We start from the raw sequence: 21,398 nt of genomic DNA on the forward strand, positions 1-21,398 counted from the left end.
GGTTAGGGGGGAAATGTGGCACTATGGGGGGGAATGGGGTGGTTATGGGGGCATATGGGGGGAGTTGGGGGGTTATGGGGGGATATGGGGGGAGTTGGGGGGGTTGGGGGGGGTTATGGGGAATTTGGGGGATTTATAGGGGGTTTATGGGGGGATATGGGGGGGTTGGGGGGGTTATGGGGGGCTATGGGGGGTTATGGGGGGATATAGGGGGTTATGGGGGGTGGGGGGGGGTTATGGGGTGGTTATGGGGCAGTATGGGGGGTTTTGGGGGGAGACCCCCAGAGATACCCCCTGGACCCCGCGCTGGTATGGGGGGGGTGTGGGGGGGGTGTGGGGGGGTTATGGGGGGGTTATGGGGGGATATGGGGGAGTTGGGGGGGAATGGGGGGGTTAGGGGGTGGTTGGGGGGGGTTATCAGGGGGTTGGGGGGGTTATGGGGAATTTGGGGGGTTTATAGGGGGTTTATGGGGGAAATGGGGGGCTTATGGGGTGATGGGGGGGTTAGGGGGTGGTTATGGGGGGTATATGGGGGGAAATGGGGGGGTGTGGGGGGGTGTGGGGGGGTTATGGGGCACTATGGGGGGGTTATGGGGGTAAATGGGGTGGTTATGGGGGGTTATGGGGGGTTATGGGGTGGTTATGGGGCACTATGGGGGCTTATGGGGGGTTTTGGGGGAGACCCCCAGAGATACCCCCTGGACCCCGCGCTGGTATGGGGGGGGGCGTGGGGGGGGGTTATGGGGTACTATGGGGGGGTGTGGGGGGGTTATGGGGAATATGGGGGGGTTATGGGGGGATATGGGGGGGTTATGGGGGATATGGGGTGGTTATGGGGGGTTATGGGGGGTTTTGGGGGGGTTATGGGGCGCTATGGGGGGGTTGGGGGGGGTTATGGGGGAATATGGGGGGGTTATGGGGTGGTTATGGGGCACTATGGAGTGGTTAGGGGGGGCTGTGGGGGGATTATGGGGGATATGGGGCACTATGGGGGGGTTGGGGGGAATTTGGGGGGTTTATAGGGGGTTTATGGGGGGCTATGGGGGGAGTTGGGGGGTTATGGGGGGAGTTGGGGGGGTTATGGGGGATATGGGGGGGAATGGGGTGGTTGAGGGGGGGATATGGGGTGGTTATGGGGCACTATGGGGGGGTGTGTGGGGGGCTTGGAGGGGGTTATGGGGGTTATGGGGGAAATGGGGGGGTTATGGGGGGTTATGGGGTGTTGGGGGGTGGTTGGGAGGCACGGGGGGTGGTTATGGGGTGGGTGGGGGTCCCATGGGTCACTCTGGGTCACTCTAGGTCACGATAGGGTGCCCATAGCCCCCTATAGGGTGTCTGTGGGTCACTTATGGGGCAGCTATGGGTCACTATAGGGCAGCTATGGGTCGCTATGGGTCCCATGGGTCCCGTGGGTCACTCTGGGTCACTTTGGGTCACTCTGGGTCATTATGGGTGCCTGTGGCTCCCTATAGGGCACCTATAGGTCCCTATGGGGGGTCTGTGGCTCACTTATGGGTCACTTATGGGGCAGCTATGGGGCAGCCGTGGGTCGCTATGGGTCGCTATGGGTCCCATGGGTCACTCTAGGTCATTCTGGGTCACTTTGGGTCACAATGGGTGCCCTGAGCCGTAGCTCCCTATGGGGCAGCCATGGCTCACTTATGGGGCACTTATGGGTCACTTATGGGGCAGCTATGGGGCAGCTATGGGTCACTATGGGTCCCATGGGTCACTCTGGGTCACTCTAGGTCACAATAGGGTCCCCATAGCCCCTATAGGGGGTCTGTGGGTCCCTATGGGGGATCTGTGGGTCACTTATGGGGCAGCTATGGGGCAGCCGTGGGTCACTATGGGTCACTATAGGTCCCATGGGTCACTCAGGGTCACTCTGGGTCACGATGGGGTCCCCATAGCCCCCTATAGGGTGTCTGTAGGTCCCTATGGGGGATCTGTGGGTCACTTATGGGGCAGCTATGGGTCGCTATGGGTCACTATAGGTCCCATGGGTCACTCTGGGTCACTCTGGGTCACGATAGGGTGCCCATAGCCCCCTATAGGGTGTCTGTGGCTCACTTATGGGTCACTTATGGGTCACTTATGGGGCAGCTATGGGGCAGCCGTGGGTCGCTATGGGTCCCATGAGTCCCATGGGTCCCATGGGTCGCTCTAGGTCACGATGGGGTCCCCATAGCCCCCTATAGGGTGTCTGTGGGTCACTTATGGTCACTTATGGGTCACTTATGGGCAGCTATGGGGCAGCTATGGGTCGCTATGGGTCGCTGTGGGTCCCATGGGTCACTTTGGGTCACTCTGGGTCATTATGGGGTGCCCGTAGCTCCCTATAGGGCACCTATGGGTCCCTATGGGGGGTCTGTGGGTCACTTATGGGGCAGCTATGGGGCAGCCATGGGTCACTATGGGTCACTATGGGTCCCATGGGTCACTCTGGTCACTCTAGGTCACGATGGGGTCCCCGTAGCCCCTATAGGGTGTCTGTAGGTCCCTATGGGGGGTCTGTGGGTCACTTATGGGTCACTTATGGGGCAGCTATGGGGCAGCCGTGGGTCGCCATGGTCATTGTAGGTCACGATGGGGTCCCCGTAGCCCCCTATAGGGTGTCTGTAGGTCCCTATGGGGGGTCTGTGGGTCACTTATGGGTCACTTATGGGGCAGCTATGGGGCAGCCGTGGGTCACTATGGGTCACTCTAGGTCACTGTGGGTCACTGTGGGTCACGATGGGGTCCCCGTAGCCCCCTATAGGGTGTCTGTAGGTCCCTATGGGGGGTCTGTGGGTCACTTATGGGTCACTTATGGGGCAGCCATGGGTCGCTATGGGTCACTATGGGTCCCATGGGTCACTCTGGGTCACTCTAGGTCACTTTGGGTCGTTATGGGGTGCCTGTAGCTCCCTATGGGCAGCCATGGCTCACTTATGGGTCACTTATGGGTCACTTATGGGGCAGCTATGGGGCAGCCGTGGGTCGCTATGGGTCGCTGTGGGTCCCCGCAGGTGCCGGGCTGGCTGGCGGCGGGGCCGAGCGAGGCGGAGGCCGTGTGCGTGGGGTGCCGCGAGCACAGCGCGGGGGAGCGCTGCCAGGGCTGTGCCCCGGATACTTCCTGCTGGGGGGGGCCTGCACCAGGTGGGGGGGGGGGGCGAGGGGGGGTGGGGGGGGATGTGGGGGGGGTGGGGGGGGGATGTGGGGGGGTATGGGGGGGGTGGGGGGACAAGGGGGGGGAATGGGGGGGTGGGAGGGGGGGGAATGGGGGGGAAATGGGGGGGAAATGGGGGGTGGGGGGACATTGGGGGTTATGGGGGGTGGAGGGGTGGGTGTGCAAGGAGTGAGTGTGCAAAGGATGAGTGTGCAAGGGGAGAATTTATAGGGGTTGAATGTGCAAGGAGTGAGTGTGCAAGGGGTAATTGTGCAAGGGGTGATGTGCGCAGGGTCCTTGTACAAGAGGTGATTGTGCAAGGGGTGAGCGTGCAAGGGGTGAGTCTGCAAGGGGTGAGTGTGCAAAGGAGTTATGTAAGGGAGGATGTGTAGGGGGTGATTGTGCACGAGGTGAGTGTGCAAGGGATGAGCGTGCAAGAGGTGAGTGTGCAAGGGGTGGGCGTTCACGGGGAGAATTTTTAGGGGATGAGTGTGCAAGGGGTGAGTCTGCAATGGGTGATTGTGCAAGGGGTGAGCGTGCAAGAGGTGGGCGTGCAAGAGGTGAGTGTGCAAGGGGTCAGCATGCAAGAGGTGATTGTGCAAGAGGAGAATTTGCAGGGGGTGGGTGTGCAAGGGGTGATTGTGCAAGATGTGAGTGTGCTAGAGGTGAGTGTGCAAGAGGTGGGTGTGCAAGGGATGAGTCTGCAAGGGGTGATTGTGCAAGGGGTGATTGTGCAAGGGGTGAGCGTGCAAGGGGTGATTGTGCAAGAGGAGTTATGTAAGGGGAGAATTTGTAGGGGGTGATTGTGTAAGGGGTGGGTGTGCAAGGAGTGATTGTGCAAGGGGTGGGCGTGCAAGGGGCGGGCATGCAAGGGGTGAGTGTGAAAAGGGTGAGTGTGCAAGAAGAGAATTTGTAGGAGGTGGGCGTGCAAGGGGTGGGCTTGTAGGGGGTGGGGGTGCAAGGGGTGGGCGTGCAAGGGTGAGTGTGCAAGAATGTGAGTGTGCTAGAGGTGAGTGTGCAAGGGGTGAGTGTGCAAGGGAGTTATGTAAGAGGAGAATTTGTAGGGGGTGGGTGTGCAAGGGGTGATTGTGTGCAGGGTCCTTGTGCAAGGGGTGAGTGTGCAAGGGGTGAGTGTGCAAGGGGAGAATTTGTAGGGGGTGGTTGTTCAAGGGGTTATTGTGCAAGGAGTGAGTGTGCAAGAGGTGAGCATGCAGGGGGTGAGTGTGCAAGGGGTGATTGTGCAAGGGGAGACTTTATAGGGGTTGAATGTGCAAGGGGTGGGCTTGCAGGGGGTGAGTGTGCAAGGAATTAGTGTGCAAGGGGTGAGTGTGCAAAGGGTCCTCGTGCAAGGGGTGAGCGTGCAAGCCCCCCCCCCCCCCCAGGTGCCAGTGCAACGGGCACGCGGCCACGTGCAGCGAGCTGGACGGCTCGGGGTGCCCCTGCCAGAACAACACCGAGACCGGAGCCTGCCCCGGGGACCGCAGGGACTGCTACCGGCACCAGGTCACCCCATGACCCCTGACCCCTGACCCCGTGACCCCAATGACCCCGTGACCCCATGACCCCAATGACCCCGTGACCCCATGACCCCGTGACCCCATGTCCCCAATGTCCAATGTCACAGCCCCAATCCTCATGTCCCACCAGGTCACCCCTGACCCCATGACCCCATGACCTCATGACCCCTTGACCCCGTGACCCCGTGACCCCAATGACCCTGTGACCCCGTGACCCCATGACCCTGTGACTCCATGTCCCTATGACCCCATGTCCCCAATGTCCCCATCCCAATCCCAATGTCCCATCGGGTCAGCCCGTGACCCTGTGACCCCATGACCCCTTGACCCCATGACCCTAATGTCCCCATGACCCCGTGACCCTAATGACCCTGTGACCCTATGTCCCCAATATCCCAATCCCTATGTCCCATCCCCATGTCCCACCAGGTCACCCCTGACCCCATGACCTCATGACCCCATGACCCCGTGACCCCAATGACCCCGTGACCCCATGTCCCTAATGTCCCAATATCCCAATCCCAATGTCCCATCCCCATGTCCTACCAGGTCACCCCTGACCCCTGACCCCGTGACCCCGTGACCCTAATGACCCCTTGACCCTGTGACCCTGTGACCCTAATGTCCCCATGACCCCGTGACCCCATGTCCCTAAAGTCCCCATGTCCCATCCCCATCCCCATGTCCTACCAGGTTACCCCATGACCCCATGACCCCGTGACCCTAATGTCCCCGTGACCCCAATGACCCCTTGACCCCGTGACCCCGTGACCCCAATGACCCTGTGACCCCGTGACCCCATGTCCCTAAAGTCCCCATGTCCCATCCCCATCCCCATCCCTATGTCCTACCAGGTCACCCCTGACCCCTGACTCCCTGACCCCATGACCCCGTGACCCCGTGACCCCGTGACCCCGTGACCCTGTGACCCCAATGACCCCTTGACCCTGTGACCCCATGTCCCCAATGTCCCCATGTCCCCAATGTCCCATCCCCATCCCCATGTGCCACCAGGTGACCCCGTGACCCCGTGACCCCCTGACCCTGTGACCCCAATGACCCCGTGACCCCATGACCCCAATGACCCCGTGACCCCATGACCCCGTGACCCCATGTCCCCAATGTCCCAATGTCACAGCCCCAATCTTCATGTCCCACCGTCACCCCCTCACCCCATGACCCCGTGACCTCATGACCCCGTGACCCCAATGACCCTGTGACCCCGTGACCCCATGACCCTGTGACCCCATGTCCCCAGTGACCCCATGTCCCATCCCCATCCCCCTGTCCCACCAGGTCACCCTGTGACCCCAATGTCCCTATGACCCCGTGACCCCGTGACCCTGTGACCCCTTGACCCCAATGTCCCCATGACCCCATGACCCCATGTCCCCAGTGTCCCCATGTCCCATCCCCCATCCCAATGTCCCATCAGGTCAGCCCATGACCCCAATGTCCCCATGACCCCCTGACCCCATGACCCCGTGACCCCTGACCCCGTGACCCCTGACCCCGTGACCCCAATGACCCCGTGACCCTGTGACCCCGTGACCCCATGACCCTATGTCCCCAGTGTCCCCATGTCCCATCCCCATCCCCATGTCCTACCAGGTCACCCCATGACCCCAATGTCCCCATGACCCCCTGACCCCCTGACCCTGTGACCCCGTGACCCCAATGACCCCATGACCCTGTGACCCCATGACCCCGTGACCCCAATGTCCCCATGTCCCATCCCCATCCCCATCCCTATGTCCCAGCAGGTCACCCCCTGACCCCGTGACCCCTGACCCCGTGACCCTGTGACCCCATGACCCTAATGACCCTGTGACCCCATGACCCCGTGACCCCATGTCCCCAATGTCCCAATGTCACAGCCCCAATCCTCATGTCCCACCGTCACCCCCTGACCCCGTGACCCCCTGACCCCATGACCTTGTGACCCCGTGACCCCGTGACCCCATGACCCTGTGACCCTGTGACCCCGTGACCCCATGTCCCTATGACCCCATGTCCCCAATGTCCCTATCCCAATCCCAATGTCCCATCAGGTCACCCCGTGACCCTGTGACCCCATGACCCCGTGACCCCAATGTCCCCATCCCAATCCCAATGTCCCATCCCCATCCCCATGTGCCACCAGGTCACCCCCTGACCCCGTGACCCCATGACCCCGTGACCCCAATGACCCCATGACCCCGTGACCCTAATGTCCCCATGACCCCATGATCCCGTGACCCCGTAACCCTAATGTCCCCATGACCCCGTGACCCCATGTCCCCAATGTCCCATCCCCATCCCCATGTCCCACCAGGTCACCCCTGACCCTTTGACCCCATGACCCCTTGACCCCATGACCTCGTGACCCTGTGACCCCGTGACCCTAATGTACCCATGACCCCGTGACCCTGTGACCCCGTGACCCCAATGTCCCCATGACCCCGTGACCCCATGTCCCTAATGTCCCAATGTCCCATCCCCGTGTCCTACCAGGTGACCCCCTGACCCCATGACCCTGTGACCCCGTGACCCCAATGTCCCCATGACCCCATGACCCCTTGACCCCGTGACCCCATGACCCCGTGACCCCATGACCCCATGTCCCCAATGTCCCCATCCCAATCCCATTGTCCCATCCCCAACTCCCCCCACACCCCCCCCCATTCACCCCCCAAACCCCCCCAAATCCCCAATTTTTTTCTCACCCCAAATTTTTTCTCCCCCCCCCCCAAAATTATTTTTAATTTCTCCCCCCCCGCAGTGCTCCAAGTACCACAACACCCCCCATACCCCCCCCACCTCCCCCAATCACCCCCTCCCCAACCCGTCCAACCCCATTTTTTTTTTCTCACCCCAAATTTTTTTCTGACCCCAATTTTTTTCTTACCCCAAATTTTTTCTCCCCCCCCAAAATTATTTTAATTTTTCCCCCCCCCGCAGTGCTCCAAGTACCACGACACCCCCACCCCAACCTCCAACACCCCCCCACACCCCCCCAACACCTTCTCTATCTCCCCCATTCACCCCCGACACACCCCCCAAACCCCCCCAAACCCCCAAATTTTTTCTCCCCCCCCAAAATTATTTTTAATTTTTTCCCCCCCCCCGCAGTGCTCCAAATGCCACGACCCCCCACTCCAACCCCCAATACCCCCTCCCCACCCCCCAACCTCCCTCATTCACCCCCGACATCCCCCCCAAATCCCCAATTTTTTTCTCACCCCAAATTTTTTCTCACCCCCCCCCCAAAATTATTTTAATTTTGTCTCCCCCCCCCGCAGTGCTCCAAATGCCGCGACTCCTTCCACGGCCACCCGGTGGGGGGCCAGCAGTGTTACCGCCTGATGGCGGTGGAGCAGGAGTACTGCCTGGACCCCACCTCCCAAAATAACTGCTTCCACCCCCCCCAGCGCCGCCCCCTGGGGGCCGGCCGCACCGTCCTTTTTGGGGTCCAGCCCAAATTTACCAACGTCGACATCCGCCTCACTTTGGACGTCACTTTCGGCACCGTCGACCTTTTCGTCTCCACCTCCTACGACACTTTCGCCGTCGACGTCGAGCCCGGCACGGGGAGGCACCTGGTGCGGGTGCAGGCGCCTGGGGGGGGCGGGTCTCCAAATTTTGGGTCATCGGGTGTTGGGGCTCCAAATTTTGGGGCGTCCAACTTTGGGGCTTCAGGTGTTGGGTCATCCGGCGTTGGGTCTTCAAGTTTTGGGATATCCAACGTTGGGTCTTCGAGTGATGGGTCTACTGGGGGTGGGTCTACTGGGGGTGGGTCTCCAAATTTTGGGACATCCGGTGTTGGGTCTCCAAATTTTGGGTCATCCAAAGTTGAGTCTTCAGGTGTTGGGTCTCCAAATTTAGGGTCATCCAACGTTGGGTCTTCAAGTTTTGGGACATCCAACGTTGGGTCTTCAAGTGATGGGTCTTCAAGTGTTGGGTCTTCAGGTGTTGGGTCTCCAAATTTTGGGACTTCCAACGTTGGGTCTCCAAATTTTGGGTCATCCGGCGTTGGGTCTTCAGGCGTTGGGTCTCCAAATTTTGGGACATCCAGCGTTGAGTCATCCAACATTGGGTCATCCAACGTTGGGTCTTCAAGCGTTGGGTCTTCTGGGGGTGGCTCTCCAAATTTTGGGACTTCCAACGTTGGGGTTTCAAGTTTTGGGGCGTCCGGAGTTGGGTCTCCAAATTTAGGGTCATCCAACGTTGGGGCTTCAAGTTTTGGGTCTTCAGGTGTTGGGTCTTCGAGTTTTGGGACATCCAACGTTGGGTCTTCAAGTGATGGGTCTACTGGGGGTGGGTCTCCAAATTTTGGGACATCTGGTGTTGGGTCTCCAAATTTTGGGGTGTCCGGCGTTGGGTCTTCGAGCGTTGGGTCTCCAAATTTTGGGACATCCAGCGTTGAGTCATCCAACATTGGGTCATCCAACGTTGGGTCTTCAAGCGTTGGGTCTTCTGGGGGTGGCTCTCCAAATTTTGGGACTTCCAACGTTGGGTCTTCGAGTTTTGGGACATCTGGTGTTGGGTCTCCAAATTTAGGGTCATCCAACGTTGGGGCTTCAAGTTTTGGGTCTTCAGGTGTTGGGGCTTCGGGTATTGGGTCTTCGAGTTTTGGGTCATCCAACGTTGGGTCTTCAAGCGTTGGGTCTACTGGGGGTGGGTCTCCAAATTTTGGGACATCCAACGTTGGGGCTTCGAGTTTTGGGACACCCAATGTTGGGTCTCCAAATTTAGGGTCATCCGGCATTGGGTCTTCAAGTTTTGGGTCTTCAGGTGTTGGGGCTTCGGGTATTGGGGCGTCAAGTTTTGGGTCATCCAATGTTGGGTCTTCAAGTGATGGGTCTACTGGGGGTGGGTCTCCAAATTTTGGGACATCCGGTGTTGGGTCTCCAAATTTTGGGTCATCCAACGTTGGGGCTTCAAGTTTTGGGTCATCCAGTGTTGGGTCTTCGAATTTTGGGACATCCAGCGTTGGGTCTTCGGGTGTTGGGTCTCCAAATTTTGGGTCATCCAACGTTGGGTCTCCAAATTTTGGGTCATCCAACGTTGGGTCTTCAACCCTTGCCCCCCCCAACGCCGCCCCCCCCCAGCTCCGCGCCTTCCACCCTTGGCTCCCCCCCCAGCGTTGCCCCCCCCACTTTGGGCTCCCCACGTTTGGGCGCGCCCCCCACCCCCCCTCCCCGCGTCACCCAAAAGTCGCCCAACGTTGACCCCCCCAACGCCGATTACCCCAAATTTGGCTCTGATTACCCCAAATTTGGCTCTGATAACCCCAATTTGGGCTCCGATGACCCCAGTTTGGGCTCCGATGACCCCAATTTGGGCTCTGATTACCCCGATTTGGGCTCCGATTACCCCAATTTGGGCTCCGATTATCCCGATTTTGACTCTTCCCACCTTGACTACCCCAATTTTGGCTCTTCTAACCTCGATTACCCCAATTTCGACTCTCCCAACGACGAGTACCCCAATTTTGGCTCTCCCAGTGACGATTACCCCAATTTCGGCTCTTCCAACCGTGACTACCACAACGTTGACCACCCCGACCTTGACTACCCCAATTTTGGCTCTCCCAAAATCGACTACCCCCAATTACGGCTCGTCCACCGTTGACCCCCCCAACGCCGACTCCTCCACCGTTGACCCCCCAAATGTCGATTTTGGCCATCCCAACACCGACTCCTCCATCGCTGACCGCCCAAATGTTGATTTTGGCCGCCGCAACGCCGATTCCTCTACCGTTGACCACTCCAATGGTGATTTTGGCCACCCAAATGTTGATTTTGGCCATCCCAATACTGAATCCTCTACCGTTGGCCATCGCAACGTTGATTTTGGCCAACCCAACGTTGATTTTGGCCATCCCAACGCCGATTCCTCCACCGTTGACCCCCCAAATGTTGATTTTGGCCGCCGCAACGCCAAATCCTCTACCGTTGACCACTCCAAAGGTGATTTTGGCCACCCAAATGTTGATTTTGGCCAACCCAACGCCGATTCCTCTACCGTTGACCATCACAACGCCGACTCCTCTACCGTTGGCCAACCCAACGTTGATTTTGGTCATCCCAATGCCGATTCCTCCACCGTTGGCCGACCCAACGTTGATTTTGGCCATCAAAACGTTGATTTTGGCCAACCCAACGCCGATTCCTCTACCGTTGACCATCGCAACGCCGATTCCTCTACCGTTGGCCAACCCAACGTTGATTTTGGCCATCAAAACGTTGATTTTGGCCATCCCAAAACCAATTCCTCCACCGTTGGCCAACCCAACGTTGATTCCTCTACCGTTGACCACCCAAATGTTGATTTTGGCCATCAAAACGCCGATTCCTCTACAGTTGGCCAACCCAACGTTGATTTTGGCCATCAAAACGTTGATTTTGGCCATCCCAACGCCGATTCCTCCACCGTTGACCACCGCAACGCTGATTCCTCTACCGTTGACCACCCAAACGTTGATTTTGGCCATCCCAATGCCGATTCCTCTACCGTTGACCATCCCAATGCCAATTCCTTCACCGTTGACCACCCAAATGTTGATTTTGGCCATCAAAACGTTGATTTTGGCCATCCCAATGTCGATTCCTCTACCGTTGACCACCGCAACACCGATTCCTCTACCGTTGGCCAACCCAACGTTGATTTTGGCCATCGTAACGTTGATTTTGGCCGCCGCCACACCGATCCCCCCCCCGCTGACCGCCCCCACTCCTCCTCCTCCTCCTCCCCCCGCCCCCCTGTCGCCCCCACGCCCCCCCCTTTACGCGAAGAGCGCGCGTCCGGGCTGGTGACCTACGTGACGGTCCGGGAGCCTTGGTCGGCGCTGGTGGTGCGGGGGGTGCGGGACCGCCTGGTGCTCACCTACCCCCACCAGCTTCACCCCCTCAAGTCCACCCGCTTCTACCTGCTGGTGCTGGGCGCGGGCGAGGGTCCGGCCCAGGGGCTGCTCTTCTTCCGCCAGGACCAGGCCCACATCGACCTCTTCGTCTTCTTCTCCGTCTTCTTCTCCTGCTTCTTCCTCTTCCTCGCCCTCTGCGTCCTCCTCTGGAAGGCCAAGCAGGGGGTGGACGCCCACCACGAGCAGCGCCGGCACCTGCAGGAGATGACCAAGATGGCCAGCCGCCCCTTCGCCAAGGTCACCGTGGTGTTCGAGCGGGGCCCCCCCCCGTCCCGAAACGCGGCGCCCCCGGCCCCCCGACGCCCCCTCCTCATATTGGCCGCCACGACCCCCCCCACACGTCCCGGCCGTGGGGCCGCTGACGCTGGAGCCCACCGAGGACGGGGGGGGCCGCCGTGGCCACGCTGCTGCTGCAGCTGCCGGGGGGGGGCAGGGGGTGGGGGGGGGGCAGGGCGGCGCTGGCGTCGGGGTTGGTGGCGATGAGGGGAGGGGGGTTGGGGGTGGGACAGGTAGGAGTAGGGGGCAGGAAGGGGGGTGGGGGGGAGATGGTGTGAGGGGGGGGGGGCTAAAGGGGGGGGTATGGGGGGGAGTGGGAAAATTGGGAAAAATGGGAAAAAATGGGAAAAATTGGGAAAAATGGCAAAAATTGGGAAAATTTGGGGAAAATTGGGAGAAAATGGCAAAAATTGGGAAAATTTGGGAAAAATTTGGGGAAATTTGGAGAAAATGTCAGAAATTGGAAAAATTTGGGGAAAACTGGAAAAATTTGGAGAAAATGGGAGAAATTGGGAAAATTTGGAGAAAAAGAGGGGAAAATTGGAGAAATGGCTAAAATTGGGAAAATTTGGAAAAAATTGCAAAAACCGGGAAAATTTGGGGAAAATTGGCAGAAAATGGGAGGGAATGACAAAATTGGGAAAATTGGGGTGAAATCGGGACAGAACTGGAGGAAATTGGGGAAATTCGGGGATTTCCCCCCAGATGGCCAGCCGCCCCTTCGCCAAGGTCACCGTGGTGTTCGAGCGGGGCCCCCCCACCGAAACGCGGCCCCCCCGGCCCCCCCGGCGCCCCCTCCTCATATTGGCCGCCACCACCCCCCCGCATGTCCCATCAGTGGGGCCGCTGACGCTGGAGCCCACCGAGGACGGGGGGGCCGCCGTGGCCACGCTGCTGCTGCAGCTGCCGGGGGGGGGCAGGGGTGGGGGGGGGGCAGGGCGGCGCTGGCGTCGGGTTGGTGGCGATGAGGGGAGGGGGGTTGGGGGTGGGACAGGTAGGAGTAGGGGGCAGGAAGGGGGGTGGGGGGGAGATGGTGTGAGGGGGGGGGGGGCTAAAAAGGGGGAGTATGGGGGGGAATGGGAAAATTGGGAAAATTTGGAGAAAATGGGAAAATTTGGGAAAATTGGGAAAAAATAGCAAAATTGGGGAAATTTGGGGAAAAATTGGGAGAAAATGGCAAAAATTGGGAAAATTTGGGAAAATTGGGAAAAAAATTGGAAAATTTCTGGAAAATTTGAGGAAATTTGGAGAAAATTGCACAAATTGGAAAATTTGGGGAAAATTGGGAAAAAATTGGAGGAAAATTGGAGAAAATATGGAAGAAATAGGGGAAATATGAAAATTGGGGTGAAATTGGAAAAAATGGCAAAAATGGGAAAATTGGGGGAAATTTGGGAAAATTGGAAGAAATGGCAAAAACTGGGAAAATTTGGGGAAAATTGGAGGAAAATTGGAGAAGAAATGAAGGAAATGAGAAAAAATACGAAAATGGGATAATTGGGGAAAAATTGGAGAAAACGGCAAAAATTGGGAAAATTTGGGAAAATTGGGGTGAAATTGGAAGAAATGGGAAAATTGGGGTGAAATTGGGGGAAATTGGAGGTGGGGGAGCTGTGGGGCGCTGCCCCCCCCATGGGGTTGGGGGGCTGTGAATAAATGGGGTCTGCCCCCCAAGTGGATTTTGGGCTGAGTCTGTGCTTTTTTGGGGGTGGAGCTGTGGGGCGGGGGTTGGGGGGCGCTATGGGGCAGGGGTTACCCCCCCCGGGGGTCCCAGCCCCACACTTATGGGTCCCAGACCCACACTTATGGTCCCACCCCCCATCTATGGGTCCCAGCCCCACACTTATGGGTCCCACCCCCCCATCCATGGGTCCAGCCCCACACTTATGGGTCCCATCCCCCATCTATGGGTCTCAGCCCCACACTTATGGGTCCCACCCCAAATCTATGGGTCCCAGCCCCACACCCATGGGTCCCACCCCAAATCTATGGGTCCCACCCCACACTTATGGGTCCCAGCCCCACACTATGGGTCCCACCCCCCCATCTATGGGTCCCAGCCCCACACTTATGGGTCCCAGCCCCACACTTATGGGTCCCACCCCCCATCTATGGGTCCCAGCCCCACATCCATGGGTCCCACCCCCTCATCTATGGGTCCCAGCCCCACACTTATGGGTCCCACCCCAAATCTATGGGTCCCACCCCCCATCCATGGGTCCCAGCCCCCATCCATGGGTCCCACCCCCCATCTATGGGTCCCAGCCCCACACTTATGGGTCCCACCCCCTATCTATGGGTCCCAGCCCCATACTTATGGGTCCCAGCCCCACACTTATGGGTCCCAGCCCCACATCCATGGGTCCCACCCCCCATCTATGGGTCCCAGCCCCCATCCATGGGTCCCACCCCCCATCTATGGGGTCCCAGCCCCACACTTATGGGTCCCACCCCCCATCTATGGGTCCCAGCCCCACACTTATGGGTCCCACCCCCCATCTATGGGTCCCACCCCACATCTATGGGTCCCAGCCCCACACTTATGGGTCCCCACCCCACATCTATGGGTCCCAGCCCCCATCTATGGGTCCCACCCCACATCTATGGGTCCCAGACCCACACTTATGGGTCCCAGCCCCACATCCATGGGTCCCAGCCCCCATCTATGGGTCCCACCCCACATCTATGGGTCCCAGCCCCACACTTATGGGTCCCAGCCCCACATCCATGGGTCCCACTCCCCCATCTATGGGTCCCGCCCCACACTTATGGGTCCCAGCCCCACACTTATGGGTCCCAGCCCCCACATCCATGGGTCCCAGCCCCCCATCCATGGGTCCCACTCCCATCTATGGGTCCCAGCCCCACACTTATGGGTCTCAGCCGTGCTCGTTCTCAGGTTTCTTTATTAATTAAAAGACCCCAATTAATTAATTTTTGGGGTGGGGTCCCCCACCCTCTGCCCCACAAGTGTGGGGCTCAGGACCCCACCTCGCGCCCCGCGGGGCCGCTGGGGCGGCGGTTGGGGGGCTGCGCCCCACTGACCCCACGGCCGGGGGGGGGTCTTGGGGGGGGGGGTCCAGGGGGCTGGGGGGGCTCCCCCAGCGCCCCACAGCATGTGGGGCCCGAGCTATGGGCAGGGCCTCGGCGGCGCTATGGGGCAGGGCGTTGCTGGCGCCGGGGGGGCGCGGGGCCCCCCAAGTTAGGGGGCAGGGAGGATCCAGGGGGCCCGCTGCCCCCCAAGTTAGGGGTCACAGCCAAGTTGGGGGTCCCACCGGCCCCCAAGTTAGGGGTCACAGCAGACTTGGGGGTCCCACCGCCCCCCAAGTTAGGGGTCGCAGACAAGTTGGGGGTCCCACTGCCCACTAAGTTAGGGGGCACAGTCGACTTGGGGTCCCAATGCCCCCCAAGTTAGGGGTCGCAGACAAGTTGGGGGTCCCGCCGCCCCCCAAGTTAGGGGGCACAGACAAGTTGGGGGTCCCACTGCCCCCTAAGTTAGGGGTCACAACCAAGTTGGGGGTCCCACTGCCCCTCAAGTTAGGGGTCACAGCCAAGTTAGGGGTCACACTGCCCCCCAAGTTAGGGGTCGCAGACAAGTTGGGGGTCCCGCTGCCCCCTAAGTTAGGGGTCACACAACCAAGTTGGGGGTCACACCGCCCCCCAAGTTAGGGGTCACAGCCAAGTTGGGGGTCACACACCGCCCCCCAAGTTAGGGGTCACAGCCAGGTTGGGGGTCCCGCTGCCCCCCCAAGTTAGGGGTCACAGCCAAGTTGGGGGGTCCCACTGCCCCCTAAGTTAGGGGTCACAGTCGACTTGGGGGTCCCACTGCCCCCCAAGTTAGGGGTCACAGCCAAGTTAGGGGTCCCACCGCCCCCCAAGTTAGGGGTCGCAGACAAGTTGGGGGTCCCACTGCCCCCCAAGTTAGGGGTCACAACCAAGTTGGGGGTCCCACCGCCCCCTAAGTTAGGGGTCACAGCCATATTGGGGGTCCCACCGCCCCCCAAGTTAGGGGTCACAGCCAAGTTGGGGGTCCCACCGCCCCCCAAGTTAGGGGTCACAGCAGAATTGGGGGTCCCGCTGCCCCCCAAGTTAGGGGTCACGGCCAAGTTGGGGGTCCCAATGCCCCCTAAGTTAGGGGTCACAGCCAGGTTGGGGGTCCCAGTGCCCCCCAAGTTAGGGGGCAGGGCAGCTCCATCAGCCCCACTGCCCCCCAAGTTATGGGGCAGAGCCAACTTGGGGGTCCCAATGTCCCCCTCGCTATGGGCGGGGCAGATCCAGGGGTCCCAGTGCCCCCCAAGTTAGGGGTCCCGCTGCCCCCCAAGTTAGGGGTCACGGCCAACTTGGGGGTCCCCCCCACCCCCTTTGCTATGGGTCTCAGCATCTCCCTCAGCCCCACTGCCCCCCTCGCTATGGGGCAGGGCGGACTTGGGGGTCCCGTCCCCCTCGCTATGGGGCAGGGCAGACTTGGGGGTCCCACCCCCCTCGCTATGGGGCAGAGCAGACTTGGGGGTCTGTCCCCCCCGCGTCCCCACCAGCACCGACCCCCTTCTTGTGGGGTCCCCCAAAATTGACCCACGGCGGGCGGGGTCCCCCAAAATTGACCCCCGTCTTGTGGGGTCCCCCAAAACTGACCCCTTTCTTGTAGGGTCACCCAAAATTGACCCACGTCGGGTGGGGGTCCCCCAAAATTGACCCACGGCGCGTCGGATCCCCCAAAACTGACCCACGTCGGGTGGGATCCCCCAAAATTGACCCCCTTCTTGGTCCCCCCAAAACCGACCCCCTTCTTGTAGGGTCCCCCAAAACCGACCCCCTTCTTGTAGGGTCCCCCAAAATTGACCCCCTTCTCGTGGGGTCCCCCAAAATCGACCCCCTCCTGGCGGGGTCCCCCCAAAGCGACCCCCGGCGCTCGGAAAATTTGGGGGGGCTGAGGACGTCGCGGATGAGGCGGTGCAGAGCGCGGCCGCCCGGCGCGTTTCGGGGCAGAGGGGGCCGAGGCTGAGGAAGCCGTGGGGGAGGTCGGGGACCACCCCGCAGGGTCACCGGGTGGCCCAGGGCTCGCAGCCGCCCGGGCGAAGGCCACCGAGTCGTCCAGCATGGGGTCCAGCTCGCAGGCCTGGGGGGGGAGGAAAAATTTGGAGAAAATGGGAAAAATTGGGAAAAAATGGAAAAAAAATGAAAATTTGGGGAAATTTGGGGAATTTTGGGAATTTTGGGGAAATTTGGGGGAAATTTGGGGAAATTTGGGGAAAATGGGAAATGGAGGAAAAAAGGGGAAATGGGGAAATGGGGGAAAAAGGGAAAAAATGGGAAAATTGGGAAAAAAATGGAAAAATTGGGGAAAATTTGGGGAAATTTGGGAAAATTGGGGAAAATTTCGGAAATTTGAAGAAATTGGGAAAAATTGGAAAATTTCGGGGAAATTTGGGAAAATTTGGGGAAAATGGGAAAAATTGGGAAAATTCGGGGAAATTTCGGGAAATTTGGAGAAAATGGAGGAAACTGGGAAAATTTGGGGAAAACTGGGAAAAAACTGGAGGAAAATTGGAGAAAAAAACGGAGGAAATAAGGGAAATATGAAAAGTGGGGGAAAATTGGAGGAAATGGCAAAACTTGGGAAAATTGGGGAATTTTTGGAGAAAACAGCAAAAATTGGGAAAATTTCGGGGGGCTGAGGGGGCCGAGGGCTGAGGAAGCCGTGGGGGAGGTCGGGGACCACCCGCAGGGTCACCGGGTGGCCCAGGGCTCGCAGCCGCCGGGCGAAGGCCACCGAGTCGTCCAGCATGGGGTCCAGCTCGCAGGCCTGGGGGGGGCGAAAAATTTGGAGAAAATGGGAAAAATTGGGAAATTTGGAAAAAAAATGAAAATTTGGGGAAATTTGGGGAAATTTGGGGAAATTTGGGGAAATTTGGGGAAATTTGGGGAAAATTGGGGAAATTTCGGGGAAATTTGGGGAAATTTGGGGAAATTTCGGGGAAATTTGGGGGAAAATTGGGAAAATTGGGGAAATTCGGGGAAATTTGGGGAAATGGAAATGGGGAAAAATGGGAAAATTGGGAAAATTTGGGGAAAATGGGGAAAATTGGGAAAATTTGATGGAAATGGGAGAATTGGGAAATTTCGGGGAAATGGGAAATTGGGGAAATTTCGGGGAAATTTGGGGAAAATGGGAACAATTGGGAAAATTTCGGGGAAAATGGGAAATTGGAAAAATTGGGGGAAAATTGGAAATGGCGGAAAAAATGGGAAAATTGGGGAATTTTGGGGAAAATGGGAAAAATTGGGAAAATTTCAGGGAAAATGGGAAAAATTGGGAAAAATTCGGGGAAATTTCGGGAAATTTGGAGAAAATGGAGGAAACTGGGAAAATTGGGGGAAAACTGGGAAAAAACTGGAGGAAAATTGGAGAAAAAACTGAGGAAATAAGGGAAATACGAAAATTGGGGGAAAATTGGAAGAAACGGCAAAACTTGGGAAAATTTGGGGAATTTTTGGAGAAAACAGCAAAAATTGCGAAAATTTCGGGGGGCTGAGCTGAGGAAGCCGTGGGGGAGGTCGGGGACCACCCGCAGGGTCACCGGGTGGCCCAGGGCTCGCAGCCGCCGGGCGAAGGCCACCGAGTCGTCCAGCATGGGGTCCAGCTCGCAGGCCTGGGGGGGGGGAAAAATTGGGGGGAAAAAGGGAAAAAATGGGAAAAAACGGAAAAATTGAGAAAAAAACGCAAAAATTGGGAAAATTTGGGGAAAATTGGGGAAATTGGGGAAATTTCGGGGAAATTTGGGGAAATTTGGGGAAATTGGGGAAATTTCGGGGAAATTTGGGGAAAATGGGAAATGGGGGAAAAAAGGAGAAATGGGAAATGGGGGGAAAATGGGAAAAATTGGGAAAATTGGGAAAAAAATTGAAAAATTGGGAAAATTTGGGGAAATTTGGGGAAATTTGGGAAAATTGGGGAAAATTTCGGGGAAATTTGAAGAAAATTGGGAAAAATTGGGAAAATTTCGGGGAAAACGGGAAAATTGGGAAAATTTCAAGGAAAATGGGAAAAATGGGAAAATTTGGGAAAATTTGGGGGAAATGGGAAAAATTGGGAATATTTGGGGAAAATGGGAAATGGGGAAAAAAAGGGAGAAATGGGAAAAATCGGGAAAATTTTGGGAAATTTGGGGAAATTTGGGAAATTTGGGGAAAATGGGAAATGGAGGAAAAAAGGGGAAAATGGGAAAAAGGGGGAATGGGGAAAAAAGGGGGAAATGGGGGGGAGAAAAAGGGGTTAGAGGGGTGTTGGGGGTGTTGGGGGGGGTTGGGGGGAGCTATGGGACCCCTATAGGGGCCGCTATGGGACCGCTATGGGGCAGCTATGGGGCAGCTATGGGGCAGTTATGGGGCAGTTATGGGACCCCTATAGGGCCACTATGGGGCATCCATGGGATCTCTATGGGGCATCTATGGGACCTCTATGGGGCAGCCATATGGCATCTATGGGGTCACTATGGGATCTCTATAGGGCCGCTATGGGGCACCTATGGGGTCACCATGGGGTCACCATGGGGCAGCCATGGACTGCTATGGGGCCGCTATAGGGCCGCTATGGGGCAGCTATGGGATCACTATGGGACCTCTATGGGGCATCTATGGGGCAGCTATGGGGTCACCATGGGGCCGCTATGGGATCTCTATGGGGCATCTATGGGACTGCTATGGGGCAGCTATGGGCAGCCATGGGGCATCTATAGGACCTCTATAGGGCCGCTATGGGGCAGCTATGGGGCAGCTATGGGGTCACTATGGGATCTCTATGGGGCCGCTATGGGGCATCTATAGGACCTCTATAGGGCCGCTATGGGGCAAAAATGGGCTCTCTATGGGGCATCTATGGGACTGCTATGGGGCAGCTATGGGGCAGCCATGGGGTCACCATGGGGTCACTATGGGGCAGCCATGGGACCCCTATAGGGCCACTATGGGACCGCTATGGGGCAGCTATGGGGCATCTATAGGGCCGCTATGGGATCTCTATAGGGCCGCTATAGGGCCGCTATGGGGCAGCTATGGGGCATCTATGGGGCCGCTATGGGGCAGCCATATGGCATCTATAGGACCTCTATGGGGCATCTATAGGGCATCTATGGGGCATCTATGGGGCATCTATGGGGCAGCTATGGGGCAGCTATGGGGCAGCCATGGGACCCCTATGGGGCAGCCATATGGCATCTATGGGGTCACTATGGGACCTCTATAGGGCAGCTATGGGGCAGCTATGGGGCCGCTATAGGGCAGCTATGGGACCGCTATGGATCTCTATGGGGCAGCTATGGGGCAGCTATGGGGTTGCTATGGGGCAGCTATGGGGTCACCATGTGGTCACCATAGGGCAGCTATGGGGCCGCTATAGGGCATCTATGGGACCTCTATAGGGCATCTATGGGGCATCTATGGGGTCACCATTGGGTCACTATGGGGCAGCCATGGGACTGCTATGGGGCCGCTATAGGGCCGCTATGGGGCAGCTATGGGATCACTATGGGGTCACTATGGGGCAGCCATGGAACCCCTATAGGACATCTATGGGGTCACTATGGGACCTCTATAGGGCAGCTATGGGGCATCTATGGGCCGCTATGGGATCTCTATAGGGCCGCTATGGGGCCGCTATAGGGCAGTTATGGGGCAGCCATATGGCATCTATGGGACCTCTATAAGGCCACTATGGGACCGCTATGGGGCAGCCATGGGGCCGCTATGGGAACCCTATAGGGCCGCTATGGGTATCTATGGGGCAACTATGGGGCCGCTATGGGGCAGCTATGGGGTCACTATGGGGTCACTATGGGGCAGCTATGGGGCAGCCATGGGGCATCTATAGGACCTCTATAGGGCCGCTATAGGGCCACTATGGGACCTCTATGGGGCAGCCATGGGGCCGCTATGGGGCAGCCATGGGAACCCTATAGGGCCGCTATGGGGCTACTATGGGGTCACCATGGGGTCACCATAGGACAGCTATGGGGCAGCTATGGGACCCCTATAAGGCCACTATGGGACTGCTATGGGATCTCTATGGGGCAGCTATGGGACCGCTATGGGGCACTATGGGGCATCTATAGGACATCTATAGGGCATCTATGGGACCTCTATAGGGCCGCTATGGGGCATCTATGGGCCGCTATGGGGCCGCTATAGGGCAGCTATAGGACATCTATGGGGCATCTATGGGACCGCTATGGGGCATCTATGGGGCTACTATAGGGCATCTATAGGGCATCTATAGGACATCTATGGGGCAGCTATGGGGCGCTCTGGGGCTCACCACCAGGTGCACGGGGGGCAGCCCCCCCAGGAGCCCGTCGGGGGCCAGCAGGGGGGACACGTAGGGGTTTCGGGCCAGGGGGGGGGTCCGGCTCCAGAAGCGGGCGGGGGGGCCGCGGCTGCGCAGGGGCTGGAACTCGTCGGGGTAGGGGGGGGTCTCGGCCCCGTCCTGCTCCCCCCCCCCCCCCACCCGCAGCCTTCGGCCTCCTTCTCCTCCTCATCCTCCTGCAGGCAGCCCCCC

At 58.4% G+C, this 21,398-nt stretch overlaps 1 long non-coding RNA gene across 1 annotated transcript; it reads left to right on the forward strand.

The window, feature by feature from the left end:
- The first annotated feature begins 654 nt into the window (after positions 1-654).
- LOC137848876 (uncharacterized) lies at positions 655-7,804 on the forward strand. The gene is made up of 4 exons (XR_011091557.1): positions 655-713; positions 3,012-3,141; positions 4,534-4,654; positions 7,780-7,804. It is a non-coding gene; the product is annotated as an uncharacterized lncRNA (long non-coding RNA).
- Positions 7,805-21,398: the final 13,594 nt, after the last annotated feature.

This window comes from Anas acuta, unplaced genomic scaffold (assembly GCF_963932015.1).
Source record: "Anas acuta unplaced genomic scaffold, bAnaAcu1.1 SCAFFOLD_324, whole genome shotgun sequence".
NCBI classification, from domain to species: Eukaryota; Metazoa; Chordata; class Aves; order Anseriformes; family Anatidae; genus Anas; species Anas acuta.